This window comes from Pseudophryne corroboree, unplaced genomic scaffold, assembly GCF_028390025.1.
Source record: "Pseudophryne corroboree isolate aPseCor3 unplaced genomic scaffold, aPseCor3.hap2 scaffold_448, whole genome shotgun sequence".
NCBI classification, from domain to species: Eukaryota; Metazoa; Chordata; class Amphibia; order Anura; family Myobatrachidae; genus Pseudophryne; species Pseudophryne corroboree.
Window position 1 is genome coordinate 39,223 of NW_026970070.1, and position 18,962 is coordinate 58,184.

At 34.5% G+C, this 18,962-nt stretch overlaps 1 non-coding gene across 1 annotated transcript; it reads left to right on the forward strand.

The window, feature by feature from the left end:
- Positions 1 to 18,206: 18,206 nt before the first annotated feature.
- TRNAN-AUU (transfer RNA asparagine (anticodon AUU)) lies at positions 18,207 to 18,280 on the forward strand. The gene has a single exon. It is a non-coding gene; the product is annotated as a tRNA-Asn (tRNA).
- The last annotated feature ends 682 nt before the right edge of the window (positions 18,281 to 18,962 follow it).

Below are 18,962 nucleotides of genomic sequence, written 5' to 3' on the forward strand. Positions count from 1 at the left end.
ACCAGGAAACATTAACGCCACTGCATCCTTGCTGCTTTCTCATGTGGAAGTCTGTTTAATGTGAAAACAAGGTGATATCTAATTAGCACACAGGTAAGGAATTACGAAAATCTTTATTTAAGGGTGAAGATGTTTCTCACAAAATTGTTGCCCCAATGCATCATTGAAATTTAAGCTGGAAAGATGATTTTAATATATCACTTGTACATTTTGTATTGCTCTTCTGGTGACAATGTAGTTTTTTTTGTCAATTACCATTTTAATAATAGGGTAAAGAAAATTAAGTGGATTTTTGAAAGAAAACTATACTGTCAATATACTATTAAAACAAATTAAAATGGTAAAAGTTATTGTACTTTAAGTAAAAATAAAAGAGCAAAAATATCAATCCCAGTTTTGATTACTTAAATTAACAAAAAAAAAATGCATATAGCAAAGGATAGTTTCAATCTGCCTACCTCTGGGTTATGGGTCCAGCATGCTTCCATTGCAGTACTCTGCTGCACATGTAAGTGCAAGAGATCCTGAAGCACTCACTCATCATGGGAAAGTACCAATGTGTTTATTCGTTGGTTGATAGAAGAAACATCTTACAAAAACTCTCCAGATTATTGATTTTTTAATGTTTTTCTAGGAAACGTTCTAGATGTATGCTTATTAGCCTTTGTCAGTATGTACTTTTTGCAAAGTGTCTCTGTGGCGCAATTGGTTAGTGTGTTCGGCTATTAACCAAAAGGTTGGTGGTTCAATCCCACCCAGGGACGTAATTGACCTTGTGATCAGATTTTGGTGATATTTAAGTAGACAAGTCAAAATTTCAAACCCCCTCTTATTGTGTAGGGTACCTGGCCTTCTCTGATGTAATCAGAGTTAGATTTGATTCAGTGATTTTATAAAAAACTGCTAGGAAGCACAATTTAGCAGTGGGTTGCAGAGAAAAAAAATATGCTGGCAGAAAAATCCAATTGAGTGATTAAACAGCTCTTCATTTTCTGGCTTTATTTTTATGCTAACAAATTTGTTCTCTGAAAAGTGTCCACAAAGCCAAGTCTCTGATTAACACCTTTGTAGGGATGGTTTTTCACCTATTACTAAATTAAACTTGCTTCATTGGAAAGGCAGCAAGATGCATCCTCATTTCAATGTTTACTGAAATAATACAGGTTGACACCAGGAAACATTAACGCCACTGCATCCTTGCTGCTTTCTCATGTGGAAGTCTGTTTAATGTGAAAACAAGGTGATATCTAATTAGCACACAGGTAAGGAATTAAGAAAATCTTTATTTAAGGGTGAAGATGTTTCTCACAAAATCGTTGCCCCAATGCATCATTGAAATTCAAGCTGGAAAGATGATTTTAATATATCACTTGTACATTTTGTATTGCTCTTCTGGTGACAATGTAGTTTGTTTTTGTCAATTACAATTTTAATAATAGGGTAAAGAAAATTAAGTGGATTTTTAAAAGAAAACAATACTGTCAATATACTATCAAAACAAATTAAAATGGTAAAAGTTATTGTACTTTAAGTAAAAATAAAAGAGCCAAAATATCAATCCCAGTTTTGGATTACTTTAATTAACAAAAAAAATGCATATAGCAAAGGATAGTTTCAATCTGCCTACCTCTGGGTTATGGGCCCAGCATGCTTCCATTGCAGTACTCTGCTGCACATGTAAGTGCAAGAGATCCTGAAGCACTCACTCATCATGGGAAAGTACCAATGTGTTTCTTCATTGGTTGATGGAAGAAACATCTTACAAAAACTCTCCAGATTATTGACTTTTTAAAGTTTTTCTAGGAAACGTTCGAGATGAATGCTTATTAGCCTTTGTCAGTATGGACTTTTGCAAAGTGTCTCTGTGGTGCAATTGGTTAGTGTGTAAGGCTATTAACCAAAAGGTTGGTGGTTCAATCCCACCCAGGGACGTAATTGACCTTGTTATCAGATTTTGGTGATCTTTAAGTAGACAAGTCAAATTTCATACCCCCTGTTATTGTGTAGGGTACCTGGCCTTCTCAGATGTAATCAGAGTTAGATTTGATTCAGTGATTTTATAAAAACATCTAGGAAGCACAATTTAGCAGTGGGTTGCAGAGAAAAAGAAATATGCTGGCAAAAAAATCAAATTGCGTGATTAAACAGCTCTTCATTTTCTGGCTTTATTTTTATGCTAACAAATTTGTTCTCTGAAAAGTGTCCACAAAGCCAAGTCTCTGATTAACACCTTTGTAGGGATGGTTTTTCACCTATTACTAAATAAAACTTGCTTCATTGGAAAGGCAGCAAGATGCATCCTCATTTCAATGTCTACTGAAATAATACAGGTTGAAACCAGGAAACATTAACGCCACTGCATCCTTGCTGCTTTCTCATGTGGAAGTCTGTTTAATGTGAAAACAAGGTGATATCTAATTAGCACACAGGTAAGGAATTAAGAAAATCTTTATTTAAGGGTGAAGATGTTTCTCACAAAATCGTTGCCCCAATGCATCATTGAAATTCAAGCTGGAAAGATGATTTTAATATATCACTTGTACATTTTGTATTGCTCTTCTGGTGACAATGTAGTTTGTTTTTGTCAATTACCATTTTAATAATAGGGTAAAGAAAATTAAGTGGATTTTTGACAGAAAACAATACTGTCAATATACTATTAAAACAAATTAAAATGGTAAAAGTTATTGTACTTTAAGTAAAAATAAAAGAGCCAAAATATCAATCCCAGTTTTGGATTACTTTAATTAAAAAAAAAAAAGCATACAGCAGAGGATAGTTTCAATCTGCCTACCTCTGGGTTATGAGCCCAGCATGCTTCCATTGCTGTACTTTGCTGCACATGTAAGTGCAAGAGATCCTGAAGCACTCACTCATCATGGGAAAGTACCAATGTGTTTCTTCGTTGGTTGATGGAAGAAACATCTTACAAAAACTCTCCAGATTATTGACTTTTTAAAGTTTTTCTAGGAAACGTTTTAGATGAATGCTTATTAGCCTTTGTCAGTATGCACTTTCGCAAAGTGTCTCTGTGGCGCAATCAGTTAGTGTGTACGGCTATTAACTAAAAGGTTGGTGGTTCAATCCCACCCAGGGATGTAATTGATCTTGTTATCAGATTTTGGTGATCTTTAAGTAGACAAGTCAAAATTTCAAACCCCCTCTTATGGTGTAGGGTACCTGGCCTTCTCTGATGTAATCAGAGTTAGATTTGATTCATTGATTTTATAAAAACAGCGAGGAAGCACAATTTAGCAGTGGTTTGCAGAGAAAAAAAATATGCTGGCAGAAAAATCCAATTGAGTGATTAAACAGCTCTTCATTTTCTGGCTTTATTTTTATGCTAACAAATTTGTTCTCTGAAAAGTGTCCACAAAGCCAAGTCTCTGATTAACACCTTTGTAAGGATGGTTTTTCACCTATTACTAAATTAAACTTGCTTCATTGGAAAGGCAGCAAGATGCATCCTCATTTCAATGTCTACTGAAATAATACAAGTTGACACCAGGAAACATTAACGCCACTGCATCCTTGCTGCTTTCTCATGTGGAAGTCTGTTTAATGCGAAAACAAGGTGATATCTAATTATCACACAGGTAAGGAATTAAGAAAATCTTTATTTAAGGGTGAAGATGTTTCTCACAAAATCGTTGCCCCAATGCATCATTGAAATTCAAGCTGGAAAGATGATTTTAATATATCACTTGTACATTTTGTATTGCTCTTCTGGTGACAATGTAGTTTGTTTTTGTCAATTACCATTTTAATAATAGGGTAAAGAAAATTAAGTGGATTTTTGAAAGAAAACAATACTGTCAATATACTATTAAAACAAATTAAAATGGTAAAAGTTATTGTACTTTAAGTAAAAATAAAAGAGCCAAAATATCAATCCCAGTTTTGGATTACTTTAATTAACAAAAAAAAAGCATATAGCAGAGGATAGTTTCAATCTGCCTACCTCTGGGTTATGGGCCCAGCATGCTTCCATTGCTGTACTCTGCTGCACATGTAAGTGCAAGAGATCCTGAAGCACTCACTCATCATGGGAAAGTACCAATGTGTTTCTTCGTTGGTTGATGGAAGAAACATCTTACAAAAACTCTCCAGATTATTAACTTTTTAAAGTTTTTCTAGGAAACGTTTTAGATGAATGCTTATTAGCCCTTGTCAGTATATACTTTTGCAATGTGTCTCTGTGGCGCAATCAGTTAGTGTGTACGGCTATTAACCAAAAGGTTGGTGGTTCAATCCCACCCAGGTACGTAATTGACCTTGTTATCAGATTTTGGTGATCTTTAAGTAGACAAGTCAAATTTCATACCCCCTGTTATTGTGTAGGGTACCTGGCCTTCTCAGATGTAATCAGAGTTAGATTTGATTCAGTGATTTTATAAAAACATCTAGGAAGCACAATTTAGCAGTGGTTTGCAGAGAAAAAGAAATATGCTGGCAAAAAAATCAAATTGCGTGATTAAACAGCTCTTCATTTTCTGGCTTTATTTTTATGCTAACAAATTTGTTCTCTGAAAAGTGTCCACAAAGCCAAGTCTCTGATTAACACCTTTGTAGGGATGGTTTTTCACCTATTACTAAATAAAACTTGCTTCATTGGAAAGGCAGCAAGATGCATCCTCATTTCAATGTCTACTGAAATAATACAGGTTGAAACCAGGAAACATTAACGCCACTGCATCCTTGCTGCTTTCTCATGTGGAAGTCTGTTTAATGTGAAAACAAGGTGATATCTAATTAGCACACAGGTAAGGAATTAAGAAAATCTTTATTTAAGGGTGAAGATGTTTCTCACAAAATCGTTGCCCCAATGCATCATTGAAATTCAAGCTGGAAAGATGATTTTAATATATCACTTGTACATTTTGTATTGCTCTTCTGGTGACAATGTAGTTTGTTTTTGTCAATTACCATTTTAATAATAGGGTAAAGAAAATTAAGTGGATTTTTGACAGAAAACAATACTGTCAATATACTATTAAAACAAATTAAAATGGTAAAAGTTATTGTACTTTAAGTAAAAATAAAAGAGCCAAAATATCAATCCCAGTTTTGGATTACTTTAATTAAAAAAAAAAAAGCATACAGCAGAGGATAGTTTCAATCTGCCTACCTCTGGGTTATGAGCCCAGCATGCTTCCATTGCTGTACTTTGCTGCACATGTAAGTGCAAGAGATCCTGAAGCACTCACTCATCATGGGAAAGTACCAATGTGTTTCTTCGTTGGTTGATGGAAGAAACATCTTACAAAAACTCTCCAGATTATTGACTTTTTAAAGTTTTTCTAGGAAACGTTTTAGATGAATGCTTATTAGCCTTTGTCAGTATGCACTTTCGCAAAGTGTCTCTGTGGCGCAATCAGTTAGTGTGTACGGCTATTAACTAAAAGGTTGGTGGTTCAATCCCACCCAGGGATGTAATTGATCTTGTTATCAGATTTTGGTGATCTTTAAGTAGACAAGTCAAAATTTCAAACCCCCTCTTATGGTGTAGGGTACCTGGCCTTCTCTGATGTAATCAGAGTTAGATTTGATTCATTGATTTTATAAAAACAGCGAGGAAGCACAATTTAGCAGTGGTTTGCAGAGAAAAAAAATATGCTGGCAGAAAAATCCAATTGAGTGATTAAACAGCTCTTCATTTTCTGGCTTTATTTTTATGCTAACAAATTTGTTCTCTGAAAAGTGTCCACAAAGCCAAGTCTCTGATTAACACCTTTGTAAGGATGGTTTTTCACCTATTACTAAATTAAACTTGCTTCATTGGAAAGGCAGCAAGATGCATCCTCATTTCAATGTCTACTGAAATAATACAAGTTGACACCAGGAAACATTAACGCCACTGCATCCTTGCTGCTTTCTCATGTGGAAGTCTGTTTAATGCGAAAACAAGGTGATATCTAATTATCACACAGGTAAGGAATTAAGAAAATCTTTATTTAAGGGTGAAGATGTTTCTCACAAAATCGTTGCCCCAATGCATCATTGAAATTCAAGCTGGAAAGATGATTTTAATATATCACTTGTACATTTTGTATTGCTCTTCTGGTGACAATGTAGTTTGTTTTTGTCAATTACCATTTTAATAATAGGGTAAAGAAAATTAAGTGGATTTTTGAAAGAAAACAATACTGTCAATATACTATTAAAACAAATTAAAATGGTAAAAGTTATTGTACTTTAAGTAAAAATAAAAGAGCCAAAATATCAATCCCAGTTTTGGATTACTTTAATTAACAAAAAAAAAGCATATAGCAGAGGATAGTTTCAATCTGCCTACCTCTGGGTTATGGGCCCAGCATGCTTCCATTGCTGTACTCTGCTGCACATGTAAGTGCAAGAGATCCTGAAGCACTCACTCATCATGGGAAAGTACCAATGTGTTTCTTCGTTGGTTGATGGAAGAAACATCTTACAAAAACTCTCCAGATTATTAACTTTTTAAAGTTTTTCTAGGAAACGTTTTAGATGAATGCTTATTAGCCCTTGTCAGTATATACTTTTGCAATGTGTCTCTGTGGCGCAATCAGTTAGTGTGTACGGCTATTAACCAAAAGGTTGGTGGTTCAATCCCACCCAGGTACGTAATTGACCTTGTTATCAGATTTTGGTGATCTTTAAGTAGACAAGTCAAATTTCATACCCCCTGTTATTGTGTAGGGTACCTGGCCTTCTCAGATGTAATCAGAGTTAGATTTGATTCAGTGATTTTATAAAAACATCTAGGAAGCACAATTTAGCAGTGGTTTGCAGAGAAAAAGAAATATGCTGGCAAAAAAATCAAATTGCGTGATTAAACAGCTCTTCATTTTCTGGCTTTATTTTTATGCTAACAAATTTGTTCTCTGAAAAGTGTCCACAAAGCCAAGTCTCTGATTAACACCTTTGTAGGGATGGTTTTTCACCTATTACTAAATTAAACTTGCTTCATTGGAAAGGCAGCAAGATGCATCCTCATTTCAATGTCTACTGAAATAATACAGGTTGAAACCAGGAAACATTAACGCCACTGCATCCTTGCTGCTTTCTCATGTGGAAGTCTGTTTAATGTGAAAACAAGGTTATATCTAATTAGCACACAGGTAAGGAATTACGAAAATCTTTATTTAAGGGTGAAGATGTTTCTCACAAAATTGTTGCCCCAATGCATCATTGAAATTTAAGCTGGAAAGATGATTTTAATATATCACTTGTACATTTTGTATTGCTCTTCTGGTGACAATGTAGTTTTTTTTGTCAATTACCATTTTAATAATAGGGTAAAGAAAATTAAGTGGATTTTTGAAAGAAAACTATACTGTCAATATACTATTAAAACAAATTAAAATGGTAAAAGTTATTGTACTTTAAGTAAAAATAAAAGAGCAAAAATATCAATCCCAGTTTTGATTACTTAAATTAACAAAAAAAAATGCATATAGCAAAGGATAGTTTCAATCTGCCTACCTCTGGGTTATGGGTCCAGCATGCTTCCATTGCAGTACTCTGCTGCACATGTAAGTGCAAGAGATCCTGAAGCACTCACTCATCATGGGAAAGTACCAATGTGTTTATTCGTTGGTTGATAGAAGAAACATCTTACAAAAACTCTCCAGATTATTGATTTTTTAATGTTTTTCTAGGAAACGTTCTAGATGTATGCTTATTAGCCTTTGTCAGTATGTACTTTTTGCAAAGTGTCTCTGTGGCGCAATTGGTTAGTGTGTTCGGCTATTAACCAAAAGGTTGGTGGTTCAATCCCACCCAGGGACGTAATTGACCTTGTGATCAGATTTTGGTGATATTTAAGTAGACAAGTCAAAATTTCAAACCCCCTCTTATTGTGTAGGGTACCTGGCCTTCTCTGATGTAATCAGAGTTAGATTTGATTCAGTGATTTTATAAAAAACTGCTAGGAAGCACAATTTAGCAGTGGGTTGCAGAGAAAAAAAATATGCTGGCAGAAAAATCCAATTGAGTGATTAAACAGCTCTTCATTTTCTGGCTTTATTTTTATGCTAACAAATTTGTTCTCTGAAAAGTGTCCACAAAGCCAAGTCTCTGATTAACACCTTTGTAGGGATGGTTTTTCACCTATTACTAAATTAAACTTGCTTCATTGGAAAGGCAGCAAGATGCATCCTCATTTCAATGTTTACTGAAATAATACAGGTTGACACCAGGAAACATTAACGCCACTGCATCCTTGCTGCTTTCTCATGTGGAAGTCTGTTTAATGTGAAAACAAGGTGATATCTAATTAGCACACAGGTAAGGAATTAAGAAAATCTTTATTTAAGGGTGAAGATGTTTCTCACAAAATCGTTGCCCCAATGCATCATTGAAATTCAAGCTGGAAAGATGATTTTAATATATCACTTGTACATTTTGTATTGCTCTTCTGGTGACAATGTAGTTTGTTTTTGTCAATTACAATTTTAATAATAGGGTAAAGAAAATTAAGTGGATTTTTAAAAGAAAACAATACTGTCAATATACTATCAAAACAAATTAAAATGGTAAAAGTTATTGTACTTTAAGTAAAAATAAAAGAGCCAAAATATCAATCCCAGTTTTGGATTACTTTAATTAACAAAAAAAATGCATATAGCAAAGGATAGTTTCAATCTGCCTACCTCTGGGTTATGGGCCCAGCATGCTTCCATTGCAGTACTCTGCTGCACATGTAAGTGCAAGAGATCCTGAAGCACTCACTCATCATGGGAAAGTACCAATGTGTTTCTTCATTGGTTGATGGAAGAAACATCTTACAAAAACTCTCCAGATTATTGACTTTTTAAAGTTTTTCTAGGAAACGTTCTAGATGAATGCTTATTAGCCTTTGTCAGTATGGACTTTTGCAAAGTGTCTCTGTGGTGCAATTGGTTAGTGTGTAAGGCTATTAACCAAAAGGTTGGTGGTTCAATCCCACCCAGGGACGTAATTGACCTTGTTATCAGATTTTGGTGATCTTTAAGTAGACAAGTCAAATTTCATACCCCCTGTTATTGTGTAGGGTACCTGGCCTTCTCAGATGTAATCAGAGTAAGATTTGATTCAGTGATTTTATAAAAACATCTAGGAAGCACAATTTAGCAGTGGGTTGCAGAGAAAAAGAAATATGCTGGCAAAAAAATCAAATTGCGTGATTAAACAGCTCTTCATTTTCTGGCTTTATTTTTATGCTAACAAATTTGTTCTCTGAAAAGTGTCCACAAAGCCAAGTCTCTGATTAACACCTTTGTAGGGATGGTTTTTCACCTATTACTAAATTAAACTTGCTTCATTGGAAAGGCAGCAAGATGCATCCTCATTTCAATGTCTACTGAAATAATACAAGTTGACACCAGGAAACATAAACGCCACTGCATCCTTGCTGCTTTCTCATGTGGAAGTCTGTTTAATGCGAAAACAAGGTGATATCTAATTAGCACACAGGTAAGGAATTAAGAAAATCTTTATTTAAGGGTGAAGATGTTTCTCACAAAATCGTTGCCCCAATGCATCATTGAAATTCAAGCTGGAAAGATGATTTTAATATATCACTTGTACATTTTGTATTGCTCTTCTGGTGACAATGTAGTTTGTTTTTGTCAATTACCATTTTAATAATAGGGTAAAGAAAATTAAGTGGATTTTTGAAAGAAAACTATACTGTCAATATACTATTAAAACAAATTAAAATGGTAAAAGTTATTGTACTTTAAGTAAAAATAAAAGAGCAAAAATATCAATCCCAGTTTTGATTACTTAAATTAACAAAAAAAAATGCATATAGCAAAGGATAGTTTCAATCTGCCTACCTCTGGGTTATGGGTCCAGCATGCTTCCATTGCAGTACTCTGCTGCACATGTAAGTGCAAGAGATCCTGAAGCACTCACTCATCATGGGAAAGTACCAATGTGTTTATTCGTTGGTTGATAGAAGAAACATCTTACAAAAACTCTCCAGATTATTGATTTTTTAATGTTTTTCTAGGAAACGTTCTAGATGTATGCTTATTAGCCTTTGTCAGTATGTACTTTTTGCAAAGTGTCTCTGTGGCGCAATCGGTTAGTGTGTTCGGCTATTAACCAAAAGGTTGGTGGTTCAATCCCACCCAGGGACGTAATTGACCTTGTGATCAGATTTTGGTGATATTTAAGTAGACAAGTCAAAATTTCAAACCCCCTCTTATTGTGTAGGGTACCTGGCCTTCTCTGATGTAATCAGAGTTAGATTTGATTCTGTGATTTTATAAAAAACTGCTAGGAAGCACAATTTAGCAGTTGGTTGCAGAGAAAAAAAATATGCTGGCAGAAAAATCAAATTCAGTGATTAAACAGCTCTTCATTTTCTGGCTTTATTTTTATGCTAACAAATTTGTTCTCTGAAAAGTGTCCACAAAGCCAAGTCTCTGATTAACACCTTTGTAGGGATGGTTTTTCACCTATTACTAAATTAAACTTGCTTCATTGGAAAGGCAGCAAGATGCATCCTCATTTCAATGTTTACTGAAATAATACAGGTTGACACCAGGAAACATTAACGCCACTGCTTCCTTGCTGCTTTCTCATGTGGAAGTCTGTTTAATGTGAAAACAAGGTGATATCTAATTAGCACACAGGTAAGGAATTAAGAAAATCTTTATTTAAGGGTGAAGATGTTTCTCACAAAATCGTTGCCCCAATGCATCATTGAAATTCAAGCTGGAAAGATGATTTTAATATATCACTTGTACATTTTGTATTGCTCTTCTGGTGACAATGTAGTTTGTTTTTGTCAATTACCATTTTAATAATAGGGTAAAGAAAATTAAGTGGATTTTTGAAAGAAAACAATACTGTCAATATACTATCAAAACAAATTAAAATGGTAAAAGTTATTGTACTTTAAGTAAAAATAAAAGAGCCAAAATATCAATCCCTGTTTTGGATTACTTTAATTAACAAAAAAAATGCATATAGCAAAGGATAGTTTCAATCTGCCTACCTCTGGGTTATGGGTCCAGCATGCTTCCATTGCAGTACTCTGCTGCACATGTAAGTGCAAGAGATCCTGAAGCACTCACTCATCATGGGAAAGTACCAATGTGTTTCTTCATTGGTTGATGGAAGAAACATCTTACAAAAACTCTCCAGATTATTGACTTTTTAAAGTTTTTCTAGGAAACGTTCTAGATGAATGCTTATTAGCCTTTGTCAGTATGGACTTTTGCAAAGTGTCTCTGTGGTGCAATTGGTTAGTGTGTAAGGCTATTAACCAAAAGGTTGGTGGTTCAATCACACCCAGGGATGTAATTGACCTTGTGATCAGATTTTGGTGATATTTAAGTAGACAAGTCAAAATTTCAAACCCCATCTTATTGTGTAGGGTACCTGGCCTTCTCTGATGTTATCAGAGTTAGATTTGATTCAGTGATTTTATAAAAAACAGCTAGGAAGCACAATTTAGCAGTGGGTTGCAGAGAAAAAAAATATGCTGGCAAAAAAATCCAATTGAGTGATTAAACAGCTCTTCATTTTCTGGTTTATTTTTATGCTAACAAATTTGTTCTCTGAAAAGTGTCCACAAAGCCAAGTCTCTGATTAACACCGTTGTAGGGATGGTTTTTCACCTATTACTAAATTAAACTTGCTTCATTGGAAAGGCAGCAAGATGCATCCTCATTTCAATGTCTACTGAAATAATACAGGTTGACACCAGGAAACATTAACGCCACTGCATCCTTGCTGCTTTCTCATGTGGAAGTCTGTTTAATGTGAAAACAAGGTGATATCTAATTAGCACACAGGTAAGGAATTAAGAAAATCTTTATTTAAGGGTGAAGATGTTTCTCCCAAAATCGTTGCCCCAATGCATCATTGAAATTCAAGCTGGAAAGATGATTTTAATATATCACTTGTACATTTTGTATTGCTCTTCTGGTGACAATGTAGTTTGTTTTTGTCAATTACCATTTTAATAATAGGGTAAAGAAAATGAAGTGGATTTTTGAAAGAAAACAATACTGTCAATATACTATTAAAACAAATTAAAATGGTAAAAGTTATTGTACTTTAAGTAAAAATAAAAGAGACAAAATATCAATCCCAGTTTTGGATTACTTTAATTAACAAAAAAAAATGCATATAGCAGAGGATAGTTTCAATCTAGCTATCTCTGGGTTATGGGCCCAGCATGCTTCCATTGCAGTACTCTGCTGCACATGTAAGTGCAAGAGATCCTGAAGCACTCACTCATCATGGGAAAGTACCAATGTGTTTCTTCATTGGTTGATGGAAGAAACATCTTACAAAAACTCTCCAGATTATTGACTTTTTAATGTTTTTCTAGGAAACGTTCTAGATGTATGCTTATTAGCCTTTGTCAGTATGTACTTTTTGCAAAGTGTCTCTGTGGTGCAATTGGTTAGTGTGTAAGGCTATTAACCAAAAGGTTGGTGGTTCAATCCCACCCAGGGACGTAATTGACCTTGTGATCAGATTTTGGTGATCTTTAAGTAGACAAGTCAAAATTTCAAACCCCCTCTTATTGTGTAGGGTACCTGGCCTTCTCTGATGTAATCAGAGTTAGATTTGATTCAGTGATTTTATAAAAAACAGCTAGGAAGCACAATTTAGCAGTGGGTTGCAGAGAAAAAAAATATGCTGGCAAAAAAAATCCAATTGAGTGATTAAACAGCTCTTCATTTTCTGGCTTTATTTTTATGCTAACAAATTTGTTCTCTGAAAAGTGTCCACAAAGCCAAGTCTCTGATTAACACCTTTGTAGGGATGGTTTTTCACCTATTACTAAATTAAACTTGCTTCATTGGAAAGGCAGCAAGATGCATCCTCATTTCAATGTCTACTAAAATAATACAAGTTGACACCAGGAAACATTAACGCCACTGCATCCTTGCTGCTTTCTCATGTGGAAGTCTGTTTAATGCGAAAACAAGGTGATATCTAATTAGCACACAGGTAAGGAATTAAGAAAATCTTTATTTAAGGGTGAAGATGTTTCTCACAAAATCGTTGCCCCAATGCATCATTGAAATTCAAGCTGGAAAGATGATTTTAATATATCACTTGTACATTTTGTATTGCTCTTCTGGTGACAATGTAGTTTGTTTTTGTCAATTACCATTTTAATAATAGGGTAAAGAAAATTAAGTGGATTTTTGAAAGAAAACAATACTGTCAATATACTATTAAAACAAATTAAAATGGTAAAAGTTATTGTACTTTAAGTAAAAATAAAAGAGCCAAAATATCAATCCCAGTTTTGGATTACTTTAATTAAAAAAAAAAAGCATACAGCAGAGGATAGTTTCAATCTGCCTACCTCTGGGTTATGAGCCCAGCATGCTTCCATTGCTGTACTTTGCTGCACATGTAAGTGCAAGAGATCCTGAAGCACTCACTCATCATGGGAAAGTACCAATGTGTTTCTTCGTTGGTTGATGGAAGAAACATCTTACAAAAACTCTCCAGATTATTGACTTTTTAAAGTTTTTCTAGGAAACGTTTTAGATGAATGCTTATTAGCCTTTGTCAGTATGCACTTTCGCAAAGTGTCTCTGTGGCGCAATCAGTTAGTGTGTACGGCTATTAACTAAAAGGTTGGTGGTTCAATCCCACCCAGGGATGTAATTGATCTTGTTATCAGATTTTGGTGATCTTTAAGTAGACAAGTCAACATTTCAAACCCCCTCTTATGGTGTAGGGTACCTGGCCTTCTCTGATGTAATCAGAGTTAGATTTGATTCATTGATTTTATAAAAACAGCGAGGAAGCACAATTTAGCAGTGGTTTGCAGAGAAAAAAAATATGCTGGCAGAAAAAACCAATTGAGTGATTAAACAGCTCTTCATTTTCTGGCTTTATTTTTATGCTAACAAATTTGTTCTCTGAAAAGTGTCCACAAAGCCAAGTCTCTGATTAACACCTTTGTAAGGATGGTTTTTCACCTATTACTAAATTAAACTTGCTTCATTGGAAAGGCAGCAAGATGCATCCTCATTTCAATGTCTACTGAAATAATACAAGTTGACACCAGGAAACATTAACGCCACTGCATCCTTGCTGCTTTCTCATGTGGAAGTCTGTTTAATGCGAAAACAAGGTGATATCTAATTATCACACAGGTAAGGAATTAAGAAAATCTTTATTTAAGGGTGAAGATGTTTCTCACAAAATCGTTGCCCCAATGCATCATTGAAATTCAAGCTGGAAAGATGATTTTAATATATCACTTGTACATTTTGTATTGCTCTTCTGGTGACAATGTAGTTTGTTTTTGTCAATTACCATTTTAATAATAGGGTAAAGAAAATTAAGTGGATTTTTGAAAGAAAGCAATACTGTCAATATACTATTAAAACAAATTAAAATGGTAAAAGTTATTGTACTTTAAGTAAAAATAAAAGAGCCAAAATATCAATCCCAGTTTTGGATTACTTTAATTAACAAAAAAAAAGCATATAGCAGAGGATAGTTTCAATCTGCCTACCTCTGGGTTATGGGCCCAGCATGCTTCCATTGCTGTACTCTGCTGCACATGTAAGTGCAAGAGATCCTGAAGCACTCACTCATCATGGGAAAGTACCAATGTGTTTCTTCGTTGGTTGATGGAAGAAACATCTTACAAAAACTCTCCAGATTATTAACTTTTTAAAGTTTTTCTAGGAAACGTTTTAGATGAATGCTTATTAGCCCTTGTCAGTATATAATTTTGCAATGTGTCTCTGTGGCGCAATCAGTTAGTGTGTACGGCTATTAACCAAAAGGTTGGTGGTTCAATCCCACCCAGGTACGTAATTGACCTTGTTATCAGATTTTGGTGATCTTTAAGTAGACAAGTCAAAATTTCAAACCCCCTGTTATGGTGTAGGGTACCTGGCCTTCTCTGATGTAATCAGAGTTAGATTTGATTCAGTGATTTATAAAAACAGCTAGGAAGCACAATTTAGCAGTGGGTTGTAGAGAAAAAGAAATATGCTGGCAGAAAAATCCAATTGAGTGATTAAACAGCTCTTCATTTTCTGGCTTTATTTTTATGCTAACAAATTTGTTCTCTGAAAAGTGTCCACAAAGCAAAGTCTCTGATTAACACCTTTGTAGGGATGGTTTTTCACCTATTACTAAATTAAACTTGCTTCATTGGAAAGGCAGCAAGATGCATCCTCATTTCAATGTCTACTGAAATAATACAAGTTGACACCAGGAAACATTAACGCCACTGCATCCTTGCTGCTTTCTCATGTGGAAGTCTGTTTAATGTGAAAACAAGGTGATATCTAATTAGCACACAGGTAAGGAATTAAGAAAATCTTTATTTAAGGGTGAAGATGTTTCTCACAAAATCGTTGCCCCAATGCATCATTGAAATTCAAGCTGGAAAGATGATTTTAATATATCACTTGTACATTTTGTATTGCTCTTCTGGTGACAATGTAGTTTGTTTTTGTCAATTACCATTTTAATAATAGGGTAAAGAAAATGAAGTGGATTTTTGAAAGAAAACAATACTGTCAATATACTATTAAAACAAATTAAAATGGTAAGAGTTATTGTACTTTAAGTAAAAATAAAAGAGCCAAAATATCAATCCCAGTTTTGGATTACTTTAATTAACAAAAAAAAATGCATATAGCAGAGGATAGTTTCAATCTGCCTACCTCTGGGTTATGGGCCCAGCATGCTTCCATTGCTGTACTCTGCTGCACATGTAAGTGCAAGAGATCCTGAAGCACTCACTCATCATGGGAAAGTACCAATGTGTTTCTTCGTTGGTTGATAGAAGAAACATCTTACAAAAACTCTCCAGATTATTGACTTTTTTAAGTTTTTCTAGGAAACGTTTTAGATGAATGCTTATTAGCATTTGTCAGTATGTACTTTTGCAAAGTGTCTCTGTGGCGCAATCAGTTAGTGTGTACGGCTATTAACCAAAAGGTTAGTGGTTCAATCCCACCCAGGGACGTAATTGACCTTGTGATCAGATTTTGGTGATCTTTAAGTAGACAAGTCAAATTTCATACTCCCTGTTATTGTGTAGGGTACCTGGCCTTCTCTGATGTAATCAGAGTTAGATTTGATTCAGTGATTTTATAAAAAAAAGCTAGGAAGCACAATTTAGCAGTGGGTTGCAGAGAAAAAAAATATGCTGGCAGAAAAATCCAATTGAGTGATTAAACAGCTCTTTATTTTCTGGCTTTATTTTTATGCTAACAAATTTGTTCTCTGAAAAGTGTCCACAAAGCCAAGTCTCTGATTAACACCTTTGTAAGGATGGTTTTTCACCTATTACTAAATTAAACTTGCTTCATTGGAAAGGCAGCAAGATGCATCCTCATTTCAATGTCTACTGAAATAATACAGGTTGACACCAGGAAACATTAACGCCACTGCATACTTGCTGCTTTCTCATGTGGAAGTCTGTTTAATGTGAAAACAAGGTGATATCTAATTAGCACACAGGTAAGGAATTAAGAAAATCTTTATTTAAGGGTGAAGATGTTTCTCACAAAATCGTTGCCCCAATGCATCATTGAAATTCAAGCTGGAAAGATGATTTTAATATATCACTTGTACATTTTGTATTGCTCTTCTGGTGACAATGTAGTTTGTTTTTGTCAATTACCATTTTAATAATAGGGTAAAGAAAATGAAGTGGATTTTTGAAAGAAAACAATACTGTCAATATACTATTAAAACAAATTAAAATGGTAAAAGTTATTGTACTTTAAGTAAAAATAAAAGAGCCAAAATATCAATCCCAGTTTTGGAATACTTTAATTAACAAACAAAAAAATGCATATAGCAGAGGATAGTTTCAATCTGCCTACCTCTGGGTTATGGGCCCAGCATGCTTCCATTGCTGTACTCTGCTGCACATGTAAGTGCAAGAGATCCTGAAGCACTCACTCATCATGGGAAAGTACCAATGTGTTTCTTCGTTGGTTGATAGAAGAAACATCTTACAAAAACTCTCCAGATTATTGACTTTATTAAGTTTTTCTAGGAAACGTTTTAGATGAATGCTTATTAGCCTTTGTCAGTATGTAGTTTTGCAAAGTGTCTCTGTGGCGCAATCAGTTAGTGTGTATGGCTATTAACCAAAAGGTTGGTGGTTTAATCCCACCCAGGGACGTAATTGACCTTGTTATCAGATTTTGGTGATATTTAAGTAGACAAGTCAAAATTTCACACCCCCTCTTATTGTGTAGGGTACCTGGCCTTCTCTGATGTAATCAGAGTTAGATTTGATTCAGTGATTTTATAAAAACATCTAGGAAGCACAATTTAGCAGTGGGTTGCAGAGAAAAAGAAATATGCTTGCAAAAAAATCAAATTGCTTGATTTAACAGCTCTTAATTTTCTTGCTTTATTTTTATGCTAACAAATTTGTTCTCTGAAAAGTGTCCACAAAGCCAAGTCTCTGATTAACACCTTTGTAGGGATGGTTTTTCACCTATTACTAAATTAAACTTGCTTCATTGGAAAGGCAGCAAGATGCATCCTCATTTCAATGTCTACTGAAATAATACAGGTTGACACCAGGAAACATTAACGCCACTGCATCCTTGCTGCTTTCTCATGTGGAAGTCTGTTTAATGTGAAAACAAGGTGATATCTAATTAGCACACAGGTAAGGAATTACGAAAATCTTTATTTAAGGGTGAAGATGTTTCTCACAAAATTGTTGCCCCAATGCATCATTGAAATTCAAGCTGGAAAGATGATTTTAATATATCACTTGTACATTTTGTATTGCTCTTCTGGTGACAATGTAGTTTTTTTTGTCAATTACCATTTTAATAACAGGGTAAAGAAAATTAAGTGGATTTTTGAAAGAAAACTATACTGTCAATATACTATTAAAACAAATTAAAATGGTAAAAGTTATTGTACTTTAAGTAAAAATAAAAGAGCAAAAATATCAATCCCAGTTTTGATTACTTAAATTAACAAAAAAAATGCATATAGCAAAGGATAGTTTCAATCTGCCTACCTCTGGGTTATGGGTCCAGCATGCTTCCATTGCAGTACTCTGCTGCACATGTAAGTGCAAGAGATCCTGAAGCACTCACTCATCATGGGAAAGTACCAATGTGTTTATTCGTTAGTTGATGGAAGAAACATCTTACAAAAACTCTCCAGATTATTGATTTTTTAATGTTTTTCTAGGAAACGTTCTAGATGTATGCTTATTAGCCTTTGTCAGTAGGCACTTTTTGCAAAGTGTCTCTGTGGCGCAATCGGTTAGTGTGTTCGGCTATTAACCGAAAGGTTGGTGGTTCAATCCCACCCAGGGACCTAATTAAACTTGTGATCAGATTTTGGTGATATTTAAGTAGACAAGTCAAAATTTCAAACCCCCTCTTATGGTGTAGGGTACATGGCCTTCTCTGATGTAATCAGAGTTAGATTTGATTCAGTGATTTTATAAAAAACAGCTAGGAAGCACAATTTAGCAGTGGGTTGCAGAGAAAAAAAATATGCTAGCAAAAAAAATCCAATTGAGTGATTAAACAGCTCTTCATTTTCTGGCTTTATTTTTATGCTAACAAATTTGTTCTCTGAAAAGTGTCCACAAAGCCAAGTCTCTGATTAACACCGTTGTAGGGATGGTTTTTCACCTATTACTAAATTAAACTTGCTTCATTGGAAAGGCAGCAAGATGCATCCTCATTTCAATGTCTACTGAAATAATACAGGTTGACACCAGGAAACATTAACGCCACTGCATCCTTGCTGCTTTCTCATGTGGAAGTCTGTTCAATGTGAAAACAAGGTGATATCTAATTATCACACAGGTAAGGAATTAAGAAAATCTTTATTTAAGGGTGAAGATGTTTCTCACAAAATCGTTGCCCCAATGCATCATTGAAATTCAAGCTGGAAAGATGATTTTAATATATCACTTGTACATTTTGTATTGCTCTTCTGGTGACAATGTAGTTTGTTTTTGTCAATTACCATTTTAATAATAGGGTAAA